This window comes from Mastigoproctus giganteus, chromosome 7, assembly GCF_048544385.1.
Source record: "Mastigoproctus giganteus isolate SK-2022 chromosome 7, ASM4854438v1, whole genome shotgun sequence".
NCBI classification, from domain to species: Eukaryota; Metazoa; Arthropoda; class Arachnida; order Uropygi; family Thelyphonidae; genus Mastigoproctus; species Mastigoproctus giganteus.
In genome coordinates, this window is record NC_143581.1 from 120,921,177 (window position 1) to 120,948,090 (window position 26,914).

At 34.8% G+C, this 26,914-nt stretch overlaps 1 protein-coding gene across 1 annotated transcript in view; it reads right to left on the bottom strand.

Annotated features, from left to right (window-relative positions):
- The window catches only part of Trs23 (trafficking protein particle complex subunit 4-like protein Trs23), a 291,121-nt gene that overhangs the window by 94,535 nt on the left and 169,672 nt on the right, over positions 1–26,914 (bottom strand). The gene's annotated exons all lie outside the window — the stretch shown is intronic.

The window sequence follows — 26,914 nt, forward strand, 5'->3', positions numbered from 1 at the left end:
AGATAAACACAAGAAAGGCACCTTGATTGGATGGAATCTACCCAGTTATATTAAAGGAGGCGGCAAAGGAAGTAAGCAAACCCTTAGCCATAATTATGAGAGTCCATAATTCCCTGGACTCAGGGGAGATACCCATGGACTGGAGATGTGCAAATGTGACCCCAATCCACAAAGGACGATCAAAGGGAGACACAGGTAATTACAGACCTGTTAGTTTAACTTCTGTTCCAGGGAAATTAATGGAGGTGGTTAAAGTGTTAAAAAATGCTATCATTTTTTATCCCTTTCACCTGCTTTTAAGAAGCACTTATTCTTTAAAGTGTCCTATACTTTTTCCACGGTCTATACAAATAATCTGACGGAATGAAGTCCGTTTAACTTTCGGTTTCGTAACGGCAGTCAGTCGCCTCCCTGGGGGGAAGTTGTTGTTGAAATGATACACCACATTTAGTGCTCAGAGCAATTAAATGATGTCAGTCACCCATCTCCCCGACGGCAAAGGGCAGTCTGCGTATTGCGTAATTGCCTCAGGAACGAAAAGTGCAGATTGCGACTTGTGACAGAAGAGAGTGAGAAATTAGAACATGAGACATAATCCCTTACGAAATCGAATCTAATAAACACAAGGACTGTCATGCGAAAATTCTGTTCGTAAAAGCCTATCGATTTATGTTCGATGACCGCAATTTTAAACAAAAGAAACTGCCTTACACAAACATGGGATTTCCTTTCTTCTCACAATATTTCATTTTTAATGGTGTCCATTCCCAAAGTTAACCGTCCCCAAATGAAGTTCTTTGCCCCGCATCATTGACCTGTGATGTCAGAACAGGTCAGGCAAATTAAGGTCGGGAATGTAGAGATATATATAGAAAAAGGGGAAAGAAAACAAGAGGATAGGAGAGTCATCTTTTGGCGGTCTTACTGTAGGTTTCGGAAGTTTCCAGGTTGAAAAAGATAGAGAGCAGATTCAAGAAGCTAAGCGAAAGATTAAGTCGGCAGAGAGAGAAAGTTAAAGAAGTTAGCCCAGAATCGTATGTATGGATAAAAGAGCAGGACTAAGAAGTGCCATGAACGAAAGACATTTTGTCGGTAAGTGATTAGCCTTTTTCTGAAACAACATAAACACAACCATTCGAAGTTAATCATACTTTTCACTTGCCTTAAATTCACACACACACACTGACCTCTCTTCTCATAAAAATCATTCTGACAAATGAATATCTATTTTTATAGTTAGAAGTTAACAGTAAGCACGAATTGTCCAATTAGTTGTTTTAATACTAATTGTAATTGGTAGGTTGACAGATGTATTCTTATTTAAATAATGGAACAATTGCATGACATAACTGTCATCAGTTATTGTGAATTCTTGCTAAAGAATTAGAGAAAAAGCCACATGAAGAACATTTCAAAATTGTAACACTACCACAAGCAAGGTGATGCTTGTTATTCAGTTAATTTACCAAGCAACCAGATACAAATTAATCTAAGCTTTGACCAGTTCATTTATACTCATGTATATGACTTATATGTTTAATAAATCTTGTTTTGTTGATCATTTTGCCTTGTGACAATTCTCTGATACGCATAATTTACATAATTTATTGAGTAGATTTTGAGTAGGAGTTATGCAGGCTCGAGGTTCAACTTAAGGAGAACCTTTGAGTTAATCACAACGCGATCTTGATGCTGCGGGGTTTAATCTTATTTAAGTCTGAGTGCGCTTGAGGGTGCAAGATTTTTGTCCTAATCCAACTATCATTTGAAACCCAGGTTTTCTGGAAACACATATTAGTGTGCAGCCTTGACAGAAGCCGAGTGATTCATAGAGAACGTTGTTTAGGCAAGCACACACATTAAAACAGAAGGAAACCTGTGGAACAAGGCACTGGTAGACAAGACTTCAGTTATAGCTCAGACACAGCATGGGTTTGTTAATTGGATACTATGATGTAGTCACAAAGGAACTGGATGCAAAGTATAACTTTGATATCATATATTTGGATCTTAGAAAAGCCTTTGATATTTTTGCACATGGAAGACTGCTGCACAAATTGGAGCAGTGTGGCATTGGAGGCAAATTGCTGCTATGGATAAGGGGATGGTTGAGTGGGAGAAGACAGAATGGTAATCAATGGACACTGCACTTCGTGGACTTATGTTAATTGTGGAATCTCTCAGAGTTCAGAGTTGGGTCGATTGTTGTTTTCTGTATTTATAAATGATACTGATGATGGTATATCAGGCTTAATGTTCAAGTTTGCAGACGATACGAAGGTTGGCAGGGTTGTTAACAATACTAATGACAGTACACTGCTGCAACAGAATCTAGAAAAGTTGAGCAGATGGGCTGAGAGGTGGCAAATGAAGTTTAACATTGTCAAATGTAAAGTACTACATATGGGAAGCAGTAATCACAGATTAATGTATCAACTCTGTGGTACCACACTGACAGTGGTAGAGAATGAAAAGGACTTGGGGGTAATTGTGCAGGCAGATATGAAGTTTTCTGAGCAGTGCAAACAGTCTGCAAGAGTAGCTCATGGTGTGTTGTCAATGATATACAGGAATTTTTCTAGCAGGGATAAGGAGGTGACTATCCCCTTGTATAAGGCAATGGTCAGGCCACACCTTGAGTACCGTATACAGGTCTGGAGGCCTCATTTTAAGAAGGATGTAGAGCTGTTGGAATGAGTACAGAGAAAGGCAACAAGATTAGTGAATGGAGTAAAGGGTTGCTCTTACGAAGAAAGGCTTAAGTTTTGTAAATTACAGTGTCTGGAGACTAGGCACCTTCGAGGTGATCTGATTGAGGTGTATAAAGCCTTGAATGGTTTGTGCATGCTCAATGCGGATGGGATTCTTCCTTTTGCTCAGAATAATCACCTGAGAGGGTATAAATTCAAATTGAGGAAAGACGGTTGTAGGATAGATGTGTAGAAGTTTGCCTTTAGCCAGCGGGTGGTTGATTGGTGGAAAAAACTTCCATCTGTCGTTGTAGAAGTTGATATCTTATAAAGTGTTTAGTGTATCAGCCTCAAGCTATAGGAAAGTCTAGACCATGTATAAGTATAGTGCGAAAGCATCAATAATACATAGCCAAATCTGAATGAACAGAATATTAGCAAAGCGGCATCGTTTTAAGTTATATCTCATATTGTGAATACTTTCACAATGAGTTGCCATGATATTGTGCTACTTAGAATAAGTAACCCTTCGCCTGAGGAGAAGACTAATGTTACTTATTCTTAGATGGATACCACCGTTTCAGGGCTATTTGGTCCTTCTTCGGTGGGTAGGTAGGTACCCGAGTGATGCAATGATGGCAAAACAGTTATGAAGTATAACTCCACAATATGAGAGATGCCTGATGGTGTATGATGTATTTAGACTATGATGTATAAAGCATCGATAATTGATGCTTTCGCACTATATTTATACATAGTCTAGACTTTTCCATATCTTTGAGGCTTACGTCCTAAACGCTTTATAGTCTAAATACATTATACACCATCAGGCATCTCTCATATTGTGGAGTTATACTTCATAACTGTTTTGCCATCATTGCATCACTCGGGTACCTATTCACCCACTGAAGAAGGACCAAATAAACCTGAAACGGTGCCGTCTGGGTGGTGGTATCCATCTGAGAATGAGTAACATTAGTCTTCTCCTCAGGTGAAGCGTTACTTATTCGAAGTAGCACAATATCATGGCAACTCGTTGTGAAAGTATTCACAATATGAGATATAACTTAAAACGATGCCGCTTTGCTAATATTCTGTTCATTCAGATTTGGCTATGTATTATTGATGCTTTCGCACTATACTTATACATAGTCTAGACTTTTCCATAGCTTGAGGCTTACGCCCTAAACCAGGGATGGGCAACCCGCGGCCTTCTAAGATCTTATGTACGGCTTTCGTCACACAAAGATGAAATAAAATCATTAAATAATACTACTACTTTTAAACTAATATTTTTTAAAATTAAATATTCAAAATGTTTAATAATAAAAGGCTTTATATATATTTTTTTTCACAATATAGAAACATTATTCAGATAATTCAAAAAGGAAAATACAAATTTTTTGATCTAAAAAGTAAAATATATCATGTTTAGCCTTTTCTATTTATTTAAAAATCGTTTTTATGTACCACAAATGATAAAAAACGAAAGCTATTTAATAAAAGAAAAATTCTAATCCTCTGTTAAGTTTGTTAAAATAAAAAAAATATTTTAACAGAATTAATTTTTACGAAAATAGTTTTTTATTTTAAAATTTAAATTGTTACATCGTGATTCGTTATCTGTTGCTTTTATGTGCATATTTGTAACTGTGAATATTTTGACGACCATATGTGTATTCTTGTCTTGAATTTGTAATCCTGTTATTTCTTATGTTTGATTTCACAATTGCTTAATTTTTAGATTGCCTGTCATGTCCAAAAAAGTTAAAAGGAAGTTGAATGAAGAAAACAGAACACTTAAAGAAGATTGGGAGATGCAGTATTTTCTTATTTCTGTGAAAGACAAAATGGTTTGTTTGATATGTAATATGGCACTAACAACATTAAAAAAAATACAATGCAAATCAACATTATCTATCTTCCAAGGACCATAAATATGTAAAATTAGAAGGAGAAGCTCGTAAATCTGCACTTCAAAAAATGAAGAAAGAAAAACAGCGCCAGGAAAAGGCTTTTGGTGCTTTTATTAAGCAGGGAACTTTTGCAACAGATGTTACATACAAAATAGCGGATGTACTTGGAAAAAAATGCAAACCATTTAGTGACATCGAAATGATAAAAGAATGTATTATTGAAGCAGGAGGATGTTTAGATCCGGAAAACGTTGACAAATACAAACAATTACCTCTCTCAAGAAAAACTAAACTAATATTTAGTTTAGTTTTTGAATTAGCTCAGAATGTAGGAGAACAACTTCAGGTAATAATTCACTCTAAAGATGTATATTTTTCAATATACATCTTCTGATAGAAATGACTCTACCCAAATATTATATTTTATTTGTGCTATAACTGAAGATTTTCTTCATTATGAGGAACTACTGGCTTTGGGTACGCTCACTGGAAGGACTTGTGGAATTGATATTTTTAACAACTTTAAAGAAATGTGTCTTGAGAGAGGACTAAACCTTGGTAACCTGGTAAGTGTATGCATGGACGGTGCATCTTCTATGAGAGGAAAGCGAGAAGGATTTGTTTATTTGTTTCATTGTTAAAAAAAGAAAAGCTTGAAAAAGTTAATTTCGTTCCACTATATATTAGACCAATAAAACCTTTGTGCTAAATCCTCCACATTGAGCAATAATTTGGACAAAAATTATTGCAATTGTTAACTTTATTTGAGTAAATGTTTTAAGACATCGCCAATTTCGAAGCATGCTTATACTGGATGATGAGACATATAATGTCAACTTGCCATATTATTGTAAAGTGCGCTGGTTATCAAGAGGACAAATTTTAGTAAAAGTTTTGGTTTTGCGAGAACAAATTTAAAAATTTTACAAGGAACAACAACAAGAATGTGATTTATTAGATGAAGTATTTTGTAGAAATGCTGCATTTTTTGTGATATTATGGAAAAGCAAAATGAATTAAATGTTTATTCAGGTATTTTGAAAAAAATTTTCAAAACTCTTTTCTCTAAATCAGAAATATCTCGGGAACATTTCCCTCATTTAAGAAAAATGTGGCACTTTCAAAGACTACATAACCGTATTGGACATGCTAATTGAAGAATACAATGATAGATTTTCTGATTTCGAAGAACATACTTTAGAATTGAAATTGGCGCATGAGCCACATTTAGTTGATATCCTGACGGCACCCACGGAACTACAGATGGAATTAATTGAATTAGGAGAAGATAATATGATAAAGACTTTTTTTTATACCAAAAAAGATCCTAATGAAATATGGGAAAATGCAGTTGAATACCCACGTTTACATGCTCGTCGACTGCTGTCTTGGTTTGCAACTACGTATTATTGCGAATCAACTTTTTCATACTTTACACAAATTAAAAGTCATTTAAGGACTCAGATATCTGATATTCATTTAGAAGACCAACTCAAGTTGCGTACAACTAAGATGGAGCCTAATATCCAGTTGTTATCTAATAAAAAACGAACCCAAAAATCTCATTAGCTAATTATCAAAAAAGATGTTTTGGCTGAAACCAATGCATTCTGATGAGTTTAGCTCATTAAAAATGTGCAATCAAAGTGGTTTCAGCCGAGACATATTTTTTGGTAAACAACTCAACCACCAAAGCATCAAATCTTCAACTCATTAATTAACTCATATTAAATTATTTTTTACAATAGTACAGTTTTTTCTAATTATTCTTGTATAATACACAGAGAGAATGTTAAATAATTGCTATAAATTTTCATTTGAATAACAATTTAGAAAATAATTTATTATCTTTATAATTATATTTTTTTAAATTGTGTTCATATAAAATGTAGGTGGATGTATTATGATGAGAATATTGTAAATATGTATGTTTTATTGAAATTTATTAGTCTTTTATATAGTTATATGTAATAAAATTTAACACTGATAATTAAGTATGTTTTACTTCGTAAGTAGATGATCGAAGGATTGGTGCGGCCTTTCCACTATTTCCGAAAATGAATATGGCCTTTTATTCAAAAATGGTTGCCCACCCCTGCCCTAAACGCTTCATAGTCTAAATACTTCATACACCATCAGGCATCTCTCATATTGTGGAGTTATACTTCATAACTGTTTTGCCATCATTGCATCACTCGGGTACCTACCCACCCACCGAAGAAGAACCAAATAGCCCCCGAAATGGTGCCGTCTGGGTGATGGTATCCATCTGAGAATAAGTAACATTAGTCTTCTCCTCAAGTGATACGTTACTTATTCGAAGTAGTGCAATATCATGGCAACTCATTGTGAAGGTATTCACAATATGAGATATAACTTAAAATGATGCCGCTTTGCTAATATTCTGTTCATTCAGATTTGGCTATGTATTATTGATGCTTTCACACTATACTTATACATAGAAGTTGATAGCTTAAATAGATTCAAAACCGGAACTTGACAAACATTTGGAGCAAATGGATGGGTGAAATAAGGGTTTTTTTTTTTTTTTTGTCTGATGCTTTATAAGCTTGCTTTCTTGCATCATGTGCCTTTGCTAATGTTAATGCCTCATTAGTTCATCTGACATCCATTTAGGCCTAAACCTTGAACAATATTTCTTAGTTGGTATGTAAAGCCCAGTAGCTTCTAAGATAAATTCTTTGAATGCTTCCCATTTTGAATTTGCTGTTGGTAACATCATCAGTTGGTCCCACCGTATAGAATTTAAATACTGTCTCAGACCACCGTAGTCGTCTTTATGAAAGCAAAAACCCTTCCCTGATGGTAGTTACCTCTTTGAGTAAATCCCACTTCAGCACACTGTGATCACTGCCACCTAGTGGTTCCTTTATCTGCAGATTCTTAATGCATGAAGAATCACTACTGATAATCAGATCAAGAGTATTACTCCCTCAAGTTGCCTCCTGAACATGCTGATGTAGAAAACAATCATCACAATCAAAACAAACAGCGATGTCGACTGGTTTCACTTCCTTGGATTTTGTGTTTCTTAACTAATAGCATAATCCCTCCTCACTTCCTATCCTGTCTATCCATCCTGCACACATTGTACTCCCAGATTTCCCAAATTCCAGTTCTGCATTGCTTATATCTGTGTGAACCCCACATCTCTGATATCCCAACAATATCTGCTTTTGATGTTTTGAGCAATACCTCAAATTCATCAAATTTATTTACCAAACTCCTGGTGGTGTACATGTAAGTATACATGCACCTGTTCCTATTATTAGCTACCCTAACACAACCCATGTGTTTACTTGTACCGCAATGACTCCCAGCAGTTTCTGAAATATCCTGCATCTTGTTTTCCAGGCTTCTGCTCATTCCAGTAGAAGCAGTGCAAGAATCACTTTCACCTCTGCCAGTGGCTACTGTTAATCTATTAGTCCTTGTCACTCAATACTGCAATTAGAGTATTGAGTGATACTGCAACTCTAATTGCAGTATCACTCAATACTGCAATTACAGTTGACAGAGCTTTGCTCTAGGAACTAAACATGGATTTCACCACTTCAATTCTCTAATAAGCAAAGTGGTGATACTGTACTATTTGATGTAAGTTATTACTACCCGGTAGTATATGGTAACACAGAAGGCTGCATTCTTCCATGTTTGTTTGTTATCTGGTTTTTAGGAGCATTAGCAACTAAGGCCATATTGCTCCGGGATATGCGGTGGTCATTCCTGACCTTTCCGCATCCTGCGTATTTGGTGGCGACGGGCTCGAACCCCGGTCAATCAAGAAGCGTGTGCTAGGCACTGCTGCTCCTTCCCACCTGGCTACGGAGGTGCCGCATTCTTCTATGTGTGACTCGTGCTGAATAAGCTATCTTGCATGATTTGATACTACTAATATTAAAGGTTGAATTACAGAATATAATTTTATGTAAATATTTCGACGATATAAGTCAAAAAGCAAGCACATTCATTTAATCTAGCAACCATATGTTAATTTATAGGATATTAGGAAATAAATACGAACTGTTACTTGTTAACAGGAGAGACTGCTTCTACAGGGATGGGATACACTTAAATAGAAATGGTGCAAGAATATTTGCTGATGCTATCGAGGCAGTGTTAGGTGGGTCAGAAAACTGCTAGCTTGGGGGGACACAAGGACTAATAGATTAACAGTAGCCACTGGCAGAGGTTAAAGTGATTCTTGCACTGCTTCTATTGGAATGGGCAGAAGCCTGGAAAACAAGATGCAAGATATTTCAGAGATTGCTGGGAGTCATTGCGGTACAAGTAAACAAATGGGTTGTGTTAGGGTAGCTAAGAATAGGAACAGGTGCATGTGTACTTGCGTGTACACCAATGCTAGGAGTTTGGTAAATAAATTTGAGGTATTGCTCAAATCATCAAAGGCAGATATTGTTGGGATATCAGAGAAGCGGAGTCACACAGATATAAGGAATGCAGAATTGGAATTTGGGGAGTACAATATGTACAGAAAGGATAGCAAGGGAGAAGGGGTTATGCCATTAGTTAAGAAACATATAAAATCCAAGGAAGTGCAGCCAGTCGATATCGCTCGACAGTGCAGTGTCGAGTCAGTTTGGTGTGACATAAGCATTGGGAGATCAAAATTGAGAGTAGGAGTGTGCTATAGGCCTAATGACTCTGATGAGTATAATAAGAATAATAAGTATAATAAGAATCCTGTACAGGGAAACAGAGTGGGCCAGTAAATCAGAGAGTCTTATAATGGGGGATTTTAATTTCTCACATATTGACTGAAATCTGTGGGTTATAGTAATAGTAATGGCATGTGATGCAAGAAAGCAAGTGTATGAGCTTATGCAGCATCATCCAACAAAAAAAAAAAAAAAAAATCACACCATTCCCTCCAAATGCCTGTCCGGTTCCTCCTTAAATTTATTTAACCTATCAACTTCCACAATGACAAATGGAAGTTTGTTCCAGCAATTAACCACCTGCTGGTTAAAGGTAAATTTCCACACATCTATTCTACATCTGTCTTTTCTTAATTTGAATTTATGCCCCCTTAGGTTCGTAATCTGAACAAGTGTAAGGAACCCATCAGAATTCAGCGTGCTCAACCCATTCACGGACTTATACACCTCAATGAGATCACCGTGCAGGTGCCTAGTCTCCAGCCACTGCAATTTGCAGAACTTAAGCCTCTCTTGGTAAGAGGATCCCTTCATTCCCCTCACCAATCCTTGTTGCCATTCTCTGTAAACACTCAAGCAAATCTACATCCTTCCTAAAATAAGGCCTCCAGACCTGTACGCAGTACTTAAGGTGCGGCCTGACCATTGCCTTATACAGAGGGACAATCATTTCCTTCTCCCTATTAGCAAAATTCCTATATATCATTGACAAAACCCCATGACCTGCCTTGGCAGCCTGTCTGCATTGCTCAGAAAACTTCATAACTGACTGCACAATTACTCCCAGGTCTTTTTCATTTTCTACCATCTTAAGTGTAGTACCACACAGTTGGTACGTTTCTCTGGGGTTACTCCTACCCATAGGCAGTACTTTGCATTTGTCAAGGTTAAACTTCAGTTGCCACTTCTTAGCCCATCTGCCCAAATTATCTAGATCATGTTTCAGTAGCACACTGCCATTATTGTCATTAACAACACTACCAACCTTTGTATCATCTGCAAACTTCGACACTAAGCCTGATATACCTTCATCAATATCATTGATAAATATACAAAACGACAGTGGACCCAAAACCGAACCCTGTGGCACTCCACTAATAACATTAGTCCACGAAGACTAGCACCCATTAATTACCACCCTCTGTCTTCTTCCACTGAACCATCCTTTTGTCTATTGTAGCAACTTACCCTTAATACCATTCTGCTCCAATTTGGACAATAGTCTTCCATGCACAACAGTGTCAAAAGCTTTCCTGAAATCCAAATATATGATATCAAAATTATTTTTTACATCCAGTTCCTTTGTAACCACATCATAATATCCTATCAAATTTGTCAGACAAGACTTTCCCTTAACAAAACCATGCTGTGTCCGAGCTATAACTGAAGTCTTGTCTAAATGATCCTGCAGTGCTTCTTTAACCAGTGCCTCCAATAATTTTCCTGGAACAGAAGTTAAAATCACAGGTCTATAATTACTTGTGTCAGCCTTTGATTCTCCTTTGTGAATTGGGGATACATTTGCACATCTCCAGTCTATGGGTACCTCCCCTGAGTTGAAGGAAGCTCTCATAATTATGTTATGGCTAATGGTTTGCTTACTTCCTTTTCTGCCTCCTTTAATATAATTGGATAGATCCCATCCACCCCAGGTGCCTTTCTTATGTTTAACTTCAACAATTTCTCCTCCACTTTGCTCTCAGTTATTACAAAATCATTAAGCACCCTGCTACAATTTGATAACCTTCTGCCATTTTCAAACCTTAATAACTCCTCATGTGTGAATGTAGATGCAAAATACTCATTCAGTTTGTTTGCTATCTGAGCAGGATCATCAAGAGCCGAACTATCGATATCTAGTGGACCAATCAGATTCATCCCCTTCCTTTTAGAATTTATATAAGTAAAGAAATCCTTGATGTTTTTCTTAGCATCTTTTGCCAAAGATTTCTCGTAATCTGCCTTCACCTGCCTAACCTCCTTTGTTACCTGATTACAGACTAGTTTATATCTGCCATAGGCTTCTGAGTCGCATGATAATTTATATGCATCCCATGCATTTTTCTTCTCTGTCACAAGTCTCGTTAGTTCATTTGATAACCATTTAGGCCTAAACCTTGAACAATATTTCTTAATAGGTATGAAACTTTTAGTAGCACCCACGATTAATTTCTTGAATGCTTCCCACTTAGAATTCACTGTTGGTAACATCGTCAGTTGATCCGACTGTACAGAATTTAAAATCTGTCTGAGACCACTGTACTCACCTTTACAGAAGCAAAAACCCTTCCCTTTACCCCTGATGGTAATTATATCTTTAAGTAAATCCCACATCAGTACACTGTGATGACTGCCACCTAGTGGTTCCTTTAGCTGCAAATTCTTAATATACGATGATCACTGCTGATAACCAGATAAGAGTATTACCCTGTCTGGTTGCCTCTCTAACATGCTGCTGCAAAAAACAATCATCCAATAAATCCACAAAATTCTTACTAGTGTGTGTGACCAACTCACAAGTTCAAGTCAATATCTGGGAAGTTAAAATCCCCCATTATAAGACATTCTGATTTACTAGCCCACTCTATTTCTCTGTACAATTGTTCATTGTACTCATTCGTGTCATTAGGCCTATAACACACTCCTACTCTTATTTTTGCATTTGCAGTGCTTATGTCACAGCAAACTGACTCAACAGTGCACTGTTCATCTATATCAATGCACTTCTTTTCATTTTATGTTTTTCTTAATTAACAGATAACACCTCCTCCCTTCCTATTCTGTCTATCCTTTCGGTACGCATTGTACTCCCCAAATTCCAGTTCTGCGTTCCCTATATCTGAGTGACACCACGTCTCTGCTATCTCATCAATATCCTCCTTTGATGTCTTGACTAACACTTCAAATTCATCAAATTTATTTACTATACTTCTAAAATTGGTATACATGTTCCTATTCTTATTATTAGTTACCCTAACACATCCCATATACCCACCTGTTTCTCGATTATTGCCATCAGTCCCTGAAACCCCCAGCACCCTTTGATTCAGGTCGCTACTTATTCTAATAGAAGTTGTGCAAGAATCACCTTCACTTCTGCCTGCGGCTACTTTTACCCTTTTAGACTGTGAATCCCCCCCCCCCCCAAGCTAGCAGTTTTCTGAACCACTTAACACTGCCTCGGTAGCATCAGCAAATATTCTTGCACCCTTTCTATTTAAGGGTATCCCATCCCTGTAGAAGCAGTCTCTCCTGTTAACAAGTACAGACCAGGCTGAAAAAAATTCTACCCCTTGAGCCTTGCACAATCTTTCCAGGGCCGAATTGATCAACAAGGTTCTCATCATATACTCCCTCCTATCGTGTCTGAGCAGAATTGCAGACACTTTCAAGGTTAAAGTAATTAAGCGAGAGAAAGAGCTAATGGATGGAAGTGTAAAGAACACGAGGTGCCAAGACTAGGTAGGTAAAGGATAGAAATAAAAAGAAGTATTAAAGGTGGATGATAGGGAAAGAAAGTGAAAAAACCTAAATTATAAAAATTTAAAGGCCGAATTAGAAAGCCGTTTTAGAAGGAACAAAGCTATATAGGAAAAATAAATTATTAAATTAATTGCAAATAAGTAGCAAGCAACAAATAGAAGGTGAAAAAATTTTTTTGATATAATAAAAATCTAAATATAAGGCAGGGGTCAGCAACCTTTTTTGAGTGAAGAGCTATTTTTGATCAAATTTTTTAAAAAAAGAGAATTTGAAGAGCCGATCCGCACCTCAGCTCAAGCTGGCGGGTGGGGGGGGGGAAAGGTTTTAATAAATGGAATAGAGTGGGAAGGTGTTTTATTAAAAAAAATATATTTTTTGAAATATTATTCATTAATACTGAAAAAATGTAACAAACATCCAATAGGTATAAATTAATGTGACTTTTGCTGCTTAACTTCTTGAGAGTCCCTTAACATCAGGCAAGTATGCCGTAATTTTCATCTTTAAACATGCTGAGAGACTTGCATTGTTCAGATGGTTTCTAGATTTATTTTTAATGTAGTTCATGTTTGAAAAAATATTTACTTGCAGAAATACGTCGAACAAAAAACTGAGAGAAGTCCAAAAGAAAATATTTTCAAATTTATATACTTGTCCGGTATGCTACTCCACACATCGAACACAATTTGGTCTTGCTTTTTCAACTCATCAGTTTAAGGCATTTTAGTCTTGCACTACACATGTCCTTGATTTTTAAGTCCTCTAACTGCATTTTAAATTGTGCTTCATGTGGGCTAAAAGTTAAAGAGTCGCAGGTTGCTGAACCCCAATAAACTGCGTTTCTATGCCAACATATAGTTATGTAGACAAAATATTAAAAAGGAAACTCTAAATAGAGTGCATGCATGAGTAAAAGCATTAAATTGTTCCATAAAAGCAGGGAGGGTAGTCCTAATGCAGTGTTCGTGATAAGAGGTAATTAAATAAGTAATAAAATAGTAATAACGTTAAAATAAATAAATCAATGTGTGCGGACAAAGTTGAATCTAAAGAAAGAGTAGACTGGTGAATTAGAAATAATTTTGTATGTAAATATAAAAAGAAGAAGTAGGCAAATGGTATTGGGAAAGGAAATAAAGCATGGTAAGGAAAGAGAAAAGTGATGGATAAAATGAGGCAAAGAAAGTATAGAGGAAAGGAAAGTAATAGTGTACACACTGCCTTCGTATTACACTAATAGCTCTGTGGATGGAAAAACAAAGGGTAGAAAGCAGAAAGATATAAAGAAAAGAGAAGAATTTTTAAAAATACTCAGGCAAGTTATGGGTGTAACATCCAAGAGGGCCTTGGCCAAATAAGCATTAGTAGAAAGATATGTTAATACCACATGCCTATGATATAGGTGTTAACATATCTTTCTACTAATGTAAAGGCATTAAGAAAAAAAAAAATATATATATATATATATATATATATATATATTAAAATGACGAAATATAATTAGAAGTATGTAAATCAGAAAAACGTTGGGATACAGAGAAATATTTGATTGTGAATGAGACAGCATAGTAAAGTAAATACAGTTGAACTCGTTTATTACGAGTTTCACTGGACTGCAAGGTGTGCTCGCTGTATCTGAGTACTTGTTATACCCGGGTTAGGTGATTCGGAACAACAGAAGTGTAGGAACCAGAGGTAAACAAGAATTGCAAACTGTAAAACATTTTAACCTACGTATGGAAATTATTTTTGGCCCGAAAAAGGGCCAATTGTTTCGAAAAGTAATTATCCAATTTTCAGGAATGAATGTAGGGTCATTTGACTGGTCTCCTCCTTTTGTCTCAACTTTCTTCTGATCAGGCTTAAGGCACTTAATACCTCTGCATCGCCTGTAGCTTCAAAAAAACACTGAAGGTTCTCTACATTCTCAACAGCTGCTCCATATGATGGAGGCTGAACGGAGTTTTCTTCGTCTACTTCTTTGTCACTTTCTTCACCTGCTGCTCGGATAGTTTCTACGATGTCTTCTGTTGTAAAAGCTCCCGAAGTTAGAACGTCATCTACAGGCTCCCAACTGTCGACGTTTGGAATTTGATTCAAATACTCTGGACTCTTTTTTTGCAACCACTCAGATAACAGAATGTGATCTTCCTCACCGGTAACATTATCTTGCTTTGTCTGAAATCCAGCCTTCTTGAAACAGTTCTGAATTCAACTTTGTGAAACTCATTCCCAAGCATCACTCATAAAGCATATAGCATCGAGAACTGAGATTTTCTTTTCAATTCCCTTGTCTACTCTGTCAATGAGCAAAAGGACCAAGTTGCGACGAATGTGAGATTTGAAACTTTTGATCAAACCTTGATCCATTGGTTGTAGCACTGCTGTAGTGTTTGGAGCAAAAAAAAACAAGCATTATGTGACTTAGATTGTTGACTTTCTGTGCATATGCAGGACAGTTATCTACAACAAGCACAATTTTGCATTTTCCTATACTTTGTCCCACTTTTTGAGGTAATCCGTGAAAATAACTGAAGTCATCCAAGCTTTTCTGTTTGACATATAAGCCACTGGAAGTTGCTTCACATTCTTGAAGTATCTTGGTTTGGCAGACCTTCCAATCACTAGAAGCCTTCTTTTATCTGTCCCAGACATATTCGTGCAGATAGCCACTTCTTCGACAATTGTTGAAGCCTATTCTTCGACAATTTTCCTCCAATGCATTTTTAGCCCTGGAATTTCCAAGTTCAGGAGTGATATTATAGAAAATTCCAGCTTCATCCATATTGTAGATATCATCGTCACTGTAGCCTTGAGAATGAAGTGGCCACACATCGGTCATCCATGTAGATGTTATCTCCATGTCCACTGCAGATGCTTCCCCACTGATTTTGCCATAGCAAATTTTATGCCGATTCTTAAAACGATCAAGCCACCCATTTGAGAAACAAAATCCTGCATAGCAAATCCTTCTGCTTTAGCCTTTAAGATTGGTCCAATTATGGGTAAACCAGCATTTCTTTGTGCATGTGTAAAGTGTGTTAGTTGTCTGACAGCAAGGGGGTTTTCCCTATCTCTGCATTGTATTCTTTGTAAGTGACACAGAACTCTGTGGAGGCCAGAGATATAAAGTGTGCGGGGAGTGGCTTGTTGTGTAGTGTTATGTTCTGTTGTTTCTCTGGCCATTTAGCCGCTGGGCCCCTATTGGGACACACCGTTGCCCACACTTTGCCACAAGGAGGCAGGTCAGACACCCAGTACATTATTTAAATACTCTGGCAGGCTCCACCAACAATTTCCAAGAATTTCAGTGGCAAGACCTATATATACAGTCGAACTTCCATATAATGAATTCGATAAATCAGCAAAAAAATTCGTTATAGAGAAATTTCATTATACAGAGAATATTTTTTATTAGAAATTGTTATTTAATTAGAAAATGAATCTACATTTATTTTTAATGTATTTTATTTCAAAAACACTTATTTAAATTACGTTTACACAATTTTCACTGGTAAGTATCACAGATTTAAAAAAAAAAAACAGTAATTTTTGTTTGCACAGTACAATTAAAAAATTGTCTGATTCTCAAAGAAAACCTCACATTTTTCAAAGCATTAAAAACATTATCAGGAACATTTTCACAAAACTGCAGACCCATTCGAACCGTTTTAAAAGCGTTAATCATTTTTTCACGATGTTCTCATGTGTCTTCAGCGTAATCGTTAATTTCTTCGTGATCATGGTCAAGTCTAACACTGTTCCATAGATTTAATCTTCATTTGGATGTTCTGTTGTAGTCAGATCTTGATCTACATAAACATAACTCCGGTGTTGTTTCATTTTCGATGTTTCTGGACGATTCTAATAATGTTAAAAAGTTTTTCAGTTGTGAAAGGGGCAGTTCATCTTGTTCGTCCAGTTGTTGTTCGACTTCTGTATTCAATGCAAATCCCGCTTTAGAAAAACAATTTTGAATAGTGTATTCAGTGACATCGTTTGTCGAAACTTTTGCCAGTTCAGAGATGCAATCTCTAAGGTTAATTGTAACCTCCAAGTTTCTATTTTCTAATAACGCATTGACAATCTTCATTATTATTCTCTTTCGATAATGAAATTTAAAATTTTTGATAATGCCTTGGTCCATTGGCTGGAGTTTGGACGTCACGTTTGGTGGTAAAAATAACAACTTCACACTTTTAAGTTTGGCAGAAATACTGGCAGGATGTGCCCGACAGTTGTCAGTTACCAACATGATTTTCCCTTTTTCTTTTGTAATATGCTTGTCTAGTTTTAATATCCTGTCTTCAAAGATATCACTTGTCATCCACTCTTTTTTCATTAAAGGTGCAGTCAACTTCCAAAGATTTTGTGCCTCTAAAACATCTTGGGTTTTTTAATTTTCCGATGACTAAAAGTTTTAATTTTTCACTTCCTGTCATATTTGCTCCAACTAGCACAGTGACTCTTTCTTCGCTTTGTTTTCTGCTAAAACATTTATCATCCTTAAAAGCAAGTGTCCTATTCGATAAACATTTAAAGAACAAGCGCATTTCGTCAATATTAAAAACATCCTTAGGTTCATATTCTTCCAAAATCTTCTTTAAGGTATTGTTCCTCCAACTGTTGCAATCTTTTTTTGCTTACATTAACACTTTCTCATTAAATAACCTTTTACACAATTCTGTGACGCTTCTGAAATTTATCTAGCCACCCAGTGATAGCATTAAATTCTGTATGTCCAAGGGACTGGGCAAATTTCAGAGCTTGTTGCTTAATTATTGGACCCAATATTGGTATAATCTTTTCACTTATCATTTGCACCCATTTTAGAACAGTTTATCAACATCTTCGTATATACACAACTTAATTTGCTTCTTGTCTGCTCCTCCTTCAATTGCATTTAAAATTGATTCTCGATTTTTGAAAATCGTAGATAATCTGCTTGCAAGTATGGCATATTTCTCCGCAACATCTTTTTTTCTTAAAACCCTGGTGAATATCATGAAGAATCTTTACTTTATCATTAATACTTAAACACTTTCTTTTCGACATTGTTTCCGCAACTGCGAAAATTATCAACTGCGGCTCTTGCTGATACATACACTGCAAACTTCGCTGCACTGGCCATATATTGAATTGTTAGTACCGCCTACTCAATGACGTTCGCTTGCCAATTCAACAGAATCACGTGACTTTTACAATCATTCAATTTGAAGAAATATACGGCTTTCATTCATATATACACGAAATAAAATTTACAGTTAATGTATGCTGTATGTTACTTTTCAGAAAAATAAATAAATAAATAAAAATACAAGAGCATATAGCCTATGTGATTGATGACAAATTGTTCTAAAAGAACGAAATAAAAAATAAAAAAATTCATGAAAACCATCTACTGGGAGTCCAGTTAGATGAGAATGGACATATCATATAATGATTGACAGGAAGGTCACATGGTACAGTTGAGGTGAGAAGCGAATGTCACTCAGTAGGCATTACTAAAAACTGACTATGGTAGCATTCTATGTATTGCCGCTGCAGCATGCTAAAGGCTTACCGCACGAACTTCGTTTTCCCTCTGAGCTAACATCAATTTACAAATCTACCCTATTTATTGTAAAGTTTATGACCACTTTTAAGAAAACCCATTTGGTTTTATAACTGTAACAAAAATGAAACAAAGATCCTCCTACGGGCGTCAATGGCCACAAATATTCACTAAAAGATGATTAATTCCAGATGCTAATGTGCAATTTCGGAGGGGAGGAGGCCGTATATTTGAGCGGCTGTTTAGTAAATGCTTGAAAAATCTTCAAAAATGCTTTTATTAATTTTTTTAAAAATTCGTTAAAGAGAGACTAACACTTCGCTACATGGGGTTAATTTTACATGTAATTTCGTTTTAAGGTGCAATGTTTTGCAAAAAAATTTTTAATATAGAGAAATTCGTTAAACAGAAGTTCTTAATAGAGAAGTTCCACTGTATATATATATATATATATGAAATATGAAGACGAAAAAGTGGAAGGAAAAAAAAAAAAAAAAAAACAAAAGAGAAAAATAGGAAAACAGTACATGTACCTGAATACGCCAAGCAGCAAAACAGGATACATGTATATAAATAAGTGTTACAAATGAAAGTAAAATAAAATAAAAATAAATATAGATGGAGAAGTTATTAATCACGAAATGCCAAGCCTAGTTGAAGAGAAAAAAAGGAGAGAAAGAATGTTAAGAACCTATAAAAAAAAATCATTAAGTAGAATTAAGTCTGAATTAATGCCGAATTAACAGGCTAATCATATGTACAAAAGCTGAAAGAAAAAGAGGGGAGGCTAATAGAGATAAAAATTATAAAATTCAAAAATAAAAATTAAAGAATTAAAAGTTTAAAAAAGTATAAAAATTAAATAAAAAAATAAAAATTGGTACATAGATCAGGTATTTCATCGGGGGGGGGGGCTACACCTGATCATGTACCAAACACTGTGTTTCTATGCAAACTCATGCTGATGGAGAAGCTATTAAAATGAAATAGATAAAAAAAAAAATTTTTTAATCTCCAGAAACATGAGTAAGATAGCCCCAACGCAGTGTATTTAGATTAATAAATTGAGTCAATAGTATGTAAGAACGCAAACGCTGTGTGTTTAGTTTAATAAATTGAGTAGAAAGTATGTAAGAACGCAGTGTGTTTAAATCGAAAGTATGTAAATTAAAAAATAAAAAAAATAATAATAATAAATAACAAGGTAAAAATAAAAATAATAATAAATAACAAGGTAGCAGTATAGAAAAAGGAAGTAATGCAAGGTAAGGGAGGGAAAAGAAGTTAAAAATATAGAGGCAAAGATAGTGAGAATGTCCGAATCACCCTCGTATTACTCTAATAGTTCAACGGACAGAAAAACAAAGAGCAGAAAGTAGAAAGATGTAAAGAGAAGGAAAAAAGAGTTTAAAGGATACTAGGCAAGCCGGGTGTGTAAGTACCCAACCTCATAGAGAGGGCCTTGGCTGTGAGAGTGTTAGTAGAAGTGGAAATTAATACCACTAGCTTGTAGTGTATATTTTGAGTGATAGATATATGAAATATGATATAAAATATGAAAAGGAGAAAAATTGAATACCTATGATATTTGGCAGAAACAAGTTGAGTGGAATATAATCAAGAAATGAAGATAAAAATGTGTGATCATGATTAATAAGGTACAATTATGCAAATATGATTAATAAGAATGGAATGCAAACAGAGGGAGAACTATGACAACGATGGTGGAGTTGCTCAGAAGAGAAGAACTATGGGAGCCCTCTGTGGCCAAAATAAAATAGAGAAAATAAGATTGGTCATAAGTAATCACTGATAATATTAAATTAAAAAAATGAAAAGAAAAACTTAGGAAGTGAAAGAACACGAACATTGTTCTGATAGAAGTCATTATGTGTGATCACTTTCCAAGCAGTCGAAATACCACCATTCAAATGTACAACTATACAGGTATCGAATTAACCCTAATCAAGGTGGAACATGGTGAAACCGAATTTTTCTTTAATGAAATCAGAGAGATTTTTTATATTAAAATTTAATAAATTAATAGAATGTCATTATTGCGAAGTTTGGTATACAGATCATTTAAAGCACCAGCGAAAAGTGATTGATTGCTACTAATATTAGCCAAACGGATAATTTGTGTGTAGATTATATTTTTATGAACCTTAATCGAAATGTTCGAGTTCCAATTCGTTAAATAGATAATATTAAAATTAAATTCGCTTGTTTTGTCGAATAGTTCCAAATTATGATGAAGAGGAGGACTGTTTAAGAGTTAATACTTAAATCAAGAAAATTTGCATGTTGGTTGCCAAAGTTTTCTTTATTGAGAGTGAGTTCAGTGGGATATATGGATTTTGCAATATTTTCAAAATGAATGTTGAGAATAAGAATGTCATCAACACAGTGGAATGCAAAAAAATTAAGGTTCGGGTTGTTATGAATATATAGGAATCCATGGGAACTCCTATGGATTGTTTATAAGCGTATTTACCATTGTAAATATAATTGTTTAGAATACAAAGGTTGATGTAGTTATTCCAAGTAACCTCATCTGTTGGTATAACGATTTTGTATTTGAGGAACAATTGATGAAGTACATTAACAATCAAGTGATGTGGTATGGAGATAAATAAGTTGAAGTCATAGGTTTCAATACTAAATATGCTGGAATAGGTATTGGAATTAAAAATTTTAATGATACTGTGGTTATTGTTAATGATCCAAGTGGAAGGGATATTAATAAGAATGGTAGTTAACAATTTGAGAATACAAAGGTTGATGTAATTATTCCAAGTAACCTCATCTGTTGGTATTTCTGATCTATGTACACGTACATAGATCAGGTTACACGTACTGTTTTCCTATTTCTCTCTCTCTTTTTTTTTTTTTTTTCTATGTACGTGTACATAGATCAGAAATACCTGATCTATGTAGCAATTTTTATTATTTTTTTTAATTTTTATAATTTTTTAAACTTTTAATTCTTTAATTTTTATTTTTGAATTTTATAATTTTTATCTCTATTACCCTCCTCTCTTTTTCTTTCAGCTTTTGTACGTATGATTAGTTTGTTTATTCGTCATTAATTCAGGCTTAATTCTACTTAATGATTTTTTTTTTTTTTATAGGTCCTTAACATTCTTTCTCTCTTTTTTTCTCTTCATCTAGACTTGGCATTTTGTGATTAATAAGTTCTCCATCTATATTTATTTTTATTTTATTTTACTTTCATTTGTAACACTTATTTATATACATGCATCCTGTTTTGCTGCTTGGTGCATTCAGGTACACGTACTGTTTTCCTATTTCTCTCTCTCTCTTTTTTTTTTTTCCCTTCCACTTCTTCGTCTTCATATTTCATGTATATCATTTAATTTTACCTATCTGCAGCTTTGCACATGGCTACTTTTAAATGCAATCCCCCACTCTTTCCATTTAGATGGATTCGTTGCTAACACAGATTGCCCTATTTAATTTTTAAACCACTTTTCATGCACTACGTCTCTTGAATAATACGGCAAGTCAGCACTGTGTTGCCCCTAGTCCAGCTAGAAGACGTGTTGCGCTGCATCCCACTCCCGAGGATGTAGTGTTAAATATTAAACAGGAGAATCATTCCCTTAACCCTAACCAACTTTAGTACAATACACATATTTTTAACCCAAAATTTATTTTTTCAAAAATGTTTAGATAAACAATATCTCACTTGTCCCATGGTGAATAACTCCGAATCCAAATCTAACTGTATTTATCCTCCTTTTTGTAAAACTAAAAACTTCATATATTTGCTCATATGCAATATTTGCAATGTTAAATATGTGGGCCAAACCACAAATTCTCTTAATATCAGAATTAATGGGCACAGATCCAAAAGTAAAAATCTTTTACTTGACACCATTTTAGATACTGAAATAGAAATTTTCCACTTTCACCACCATGGCTTCAACGTTAAAATAATTTTTTTTTTTTTTTTTTTTTATATAAACCCCAAACACCAGAGGTATTAGAACCTATAGTACTTAGTACCGTGCTTGGGTTGGAAGATGAGAAGACGAAAGAAGATATTTGTTTACATTGGACTTGAACTTCTGTAGACTGTAATTTTCATGAAATACGTATGAAGGAAGGTTGTTCCAGAAAACGGCAGTTGAATGAATAAACGAGGAAGATGAAAAGTTGGACAGTAAATGGATGTTGGCTGGTGGCGGCATGTGTTCAGACTATTTTGAAAGAGAGAGCGGGAATTATAGAAGCCAATTCAGAAGAACAGTGCCCATGGAAGTATCTGTAGAAGAGGCATGCAGAATAAACAGTATGTCTATGAGACCGAGTGGAGAGACTCTGTTAGAGATGAATCATTAATTTACCTAACTGCCCTCTTCTGAATGGAATCAAGAAGCCTCAGAGACGTTTTGGGGGCACCACCCCAGATGTGGGAACAATATTCCATGGCAGGGTGGATTTGCGATTTATACAGAGTGAGCAGCTATTTGGAAGAAAAGTAACGCTGAGAGCAAAAGAGAAAACCAAGTTTTTTAGATGCAGAGGAAGCAATATCTGTAATGTGCTTGCGCCAAGAGCGATTAGAAGTCAGTGTAATCCCCAAAAGAGATATATCATTTTGCCTAGCAATTGGAGTGTCACTAAAGATAAGCCTATGCTTATAGGAGCAGAAGAATCATTTTTGCGAGATATAAGAAAAGACTGAGTTTTAGAAGGGTTGAAATCAACTAAGTTGTCTTTGCCCCACTGGAGAATTACCTGAAGATCGGCATTTAGGGAATTGGTAGCAGATATTCGAGAAGTTGAAGCTGATTGAACAGGGCAAGGTTTCTTAAAATGGAAAGTGGAATGCAATGTGCTATTATCGGCAAAACTATGGATAGGATTTCCAGTCAATGGAAGAAGGTCATTAATATATGAGGAAAAGAGTGGGGGAAAGAACTGAACCTTGGGGGATACCGGCATTAGTGGAAAAGTTAGAAGACAGAGAGCCATCTACCATCACCCTCAGTGAGCGATCAGAGAGAAAACTGAATAACCAATTACTAAAAACGGTTGGCAAACCATAAGATGGAAGCTTGTTTAGAAGACCTTTATGCCAAACACGATCGAAAGCCTTTGAGATGTCAAGAGCAACTACTTATGTTTCACCAAACCTTTCCATTGAGTTAGTCCATAAATGGGTAACATAAGCCAGAACATCACCAGTGGATTGACACTGACGGAATCCATACTGGCGATCGTTGATCAGACAGAAGGTTTCTAGGTAGTTTAAGAGTTGGCGGTTAATTGATTTCTCTATTACTTTAGAAAGAGTAGAAGTAATTGCAATGGGATGATAATTGGATGGGAGGGATTTGTCACCCTTTTTAGGAACTGGCTGGATATGAGCAAATTTCCAAGCAGAAGGAAAAACACCGTTGGAATAAGAAAGTGAAAAAAGGCGGCAAAGAATAGGAGTAAATTCAGGAGCACAGGTTTTGAGAACAAGTGGAGAAATACCATCGGGACCTGGAGCTTTCTTAGCATCAAGATTCGTCAAAATCCTTCTAACATCCTTTTGACGGAAGACCACAGGAGGCATTGAATGGAGCGTGTTGGGAATGGTGGGAGGTGTTTTACCAATCTTATTAATATATGAGTTGGAAGAAAAATATTTGCCATTATCAATGACAACGTTCTTTGTGATTATTATGAGAATTTATTTATGTGTACTTATAAATCTTTATATCCCTACAGCCTAAACAATAGATTTTTTAACAAAACTCTTTTAGCAATGGTTGTTTAAACACCAACCACTGCATTTACAATTTATTCCAGCTTAGTCATTTCTTCAATAACAACAAGCGTAGATACAAACGTGAAAATAAATAAATTTTTTTTTTTTTTATTTATTTCATTTAAATTTATTTTATTTAAATCAAATCGTCATCATAGGCATATTCGGCACAATTTTCGTAATATTATTAGCTCCTGGGACAACACCATTTTTGATGTACACAACATTTCTCCTTTTCTCTTTAATATCAAAAGCTCTATACTAAAAGCCTTAACTCTATTTATTAGCAATTTTAAGTGTAAAAATATTCAACTTAAGCATATTATTTTAGATATCTCTCTCTTTAGACTAGGTCGCATTACTACATACAGTAATGAATAGTGTACTATTAAATTTATTCATAGTTGGTTCGATAAAATTCCTTGGCATTATTTACTTAATAATCTTAATAATTTTCTCCCATTTTATAACAATTTCAAGTTCAAGATTCATCCCTGCTTCAGCTATGAATCTCCTATTGGACTCAAAATTTGTAATTATAAAACTTTAGCTACTAATTTAGGCAACTTACAAGCTTTAGATCTTCCATGTCATTGTGATGATCCCATATATGCTCCTTACGTTGATCAACATCATAGACATATTATTACTGGCAACCTGGACATTATTAACCACATTCCACTAAAGTGTGCTATGGAAAAAGGTTTTAAATTCAGACCGGTCCATAAGGCCAACCTGAATAATATATATAAAGATATTTATCTTAATATCTTAAACTTTTGCAACAAGTTAGCATATAAATATACAATACCCCACAAAGCTTTTTATAATTGGATAAATGTTACATATCAAGACGTTAAAAAAATTATTTCTAAGACTTACTACCTTTACAATAATTCACATATCAGGTACTCTAACCTGAAAAAAGCCATCTCAGATTTACAACAAAAATTTATTATCATCCCGGAAGATAAGGCTTCTAATAACTTTGCTATCTTTTGCAAGCAATTTTATTACACCACCCTCAAAAAGAAAGTAGAAAGTAGTTCCACCTTTTTACGCTGTAATCTCGGCATTAATACAATCATCAAAAAAATTATAGCCTTGCATAAAAAATTACATACAAAAATTCACAATTCTACTTTGCCTTTCTTGTATATGATAGCCAAATTCCATAAACATCCAGTTGGCTTCAGATTCATCAACTAGTGATGAATCTTAAGCCAAAAAAAGTGGCTGTTATCAACCAGTTAAACAATTTTTTCAAATTGTTAACTACCATTCTTATTAATATCTCTTCCACTTGGATGATTAATAATAACCACAATATCATTACAATTTTTAATTCCAATACCTATTCCAGCATATTTAGTATTGAAACATATGACTTCGCCAACTTATTTACTTCCTTACCACATCACTTGATTGTTAATATACTTCATCAATTGTTCCTCAAATACAAAATTGTTATACCAACAGATGAGGTTACTTGAAATAACTACATCAACCTTTGTATTCTAAACAATTATATTTACAATGGTAAATACACTTATAAACAATCCATAGGAGTTCACAAATTTCTAGTATAGTATCCAATTTATTTCTTCATTATTACGAACATCTATATATTCATAACAACCCGAACCTTAATTTTTTTGCATTCCGCTATGTTGATGACATTCTTATTCTCAACATTCATTTTGAAAATATTGCGAAATCCATATATCCCACTGAACTCACTCTCAATAAAGAAAACTTTGGCAACCAACATGCAAATTTTCTTGATTTAAGTATTACTCTAAACAGTCCTCCTCTTCGTCATAATTTGGAACCATTCGACAAAAGAAGAAAATTTAATTTTAATATTATCTATTTAATGAATTGGAACTCGAACATTTCAATTAAGGTTCATAAAAATATAATCTACACACAAATTATCCGTTTGGCTAATATTAGTAGCAATCAATCACTTTTCGCTGGTGCTTTAAATGATCTCTATACCAAACTTCGCAATAATGACATTCCTATTAATTTCTTAAATTTTAATATAAAAAATCTCTCTGATTTCATTAAAGAAAAATTTGGTTTCATATGTTCCACCTTGATTAGGGTTAATTCGATACCTTTATAGTTGTACATTTGAATGGTGGTATTTCGACTGCTTGGAAAGTGATCACACATAATGACTTCTATCAGAACCATGTTCGTGTTCTTTCACTTCCTAAGTTTTTCTTTTCATTTTTTTAATTTAATATTATCAGTGATTACTTATGACCAATCTTATTTTCTCTATTTTATTTTGGCCACAGAGGGCTCCCATAGTTCTTCTTTTCTGAGCAACTCCACCATCGTTGTTATAGTTCTCCCTCTGTTTGCATTCCATTCTTATTAATCATATTTGCATAATTGTACCTTATTAATCATGATCACATATTTTTATCTTCATTTCTTGATTATATTCCACTCAACTTGTTTCTGCCAAATATCATAGGTATTCAATTTTTCTCCTTTTCATATTTTATATCATATTTCATATATCTATCATTCAAAATATACACTACAAGCTAGTGGTATTAATTTCCACTTCTACTAACACTCTCACAGCCAAGGCCCTCTCTATGAGGTTGGGTACTTACACACCCGGCTTGCCTAGTATCCTTTAAACTCTTTTTTCCTTCTCTTTACATCTTTCTACTTTCTGCTCTTTGTTTTTCTGTCCGTTGAACTATTAGAGTAATACGAGGGTGATTCGGACATTCTCACTATCTTTGCCTCTATATTTTTAA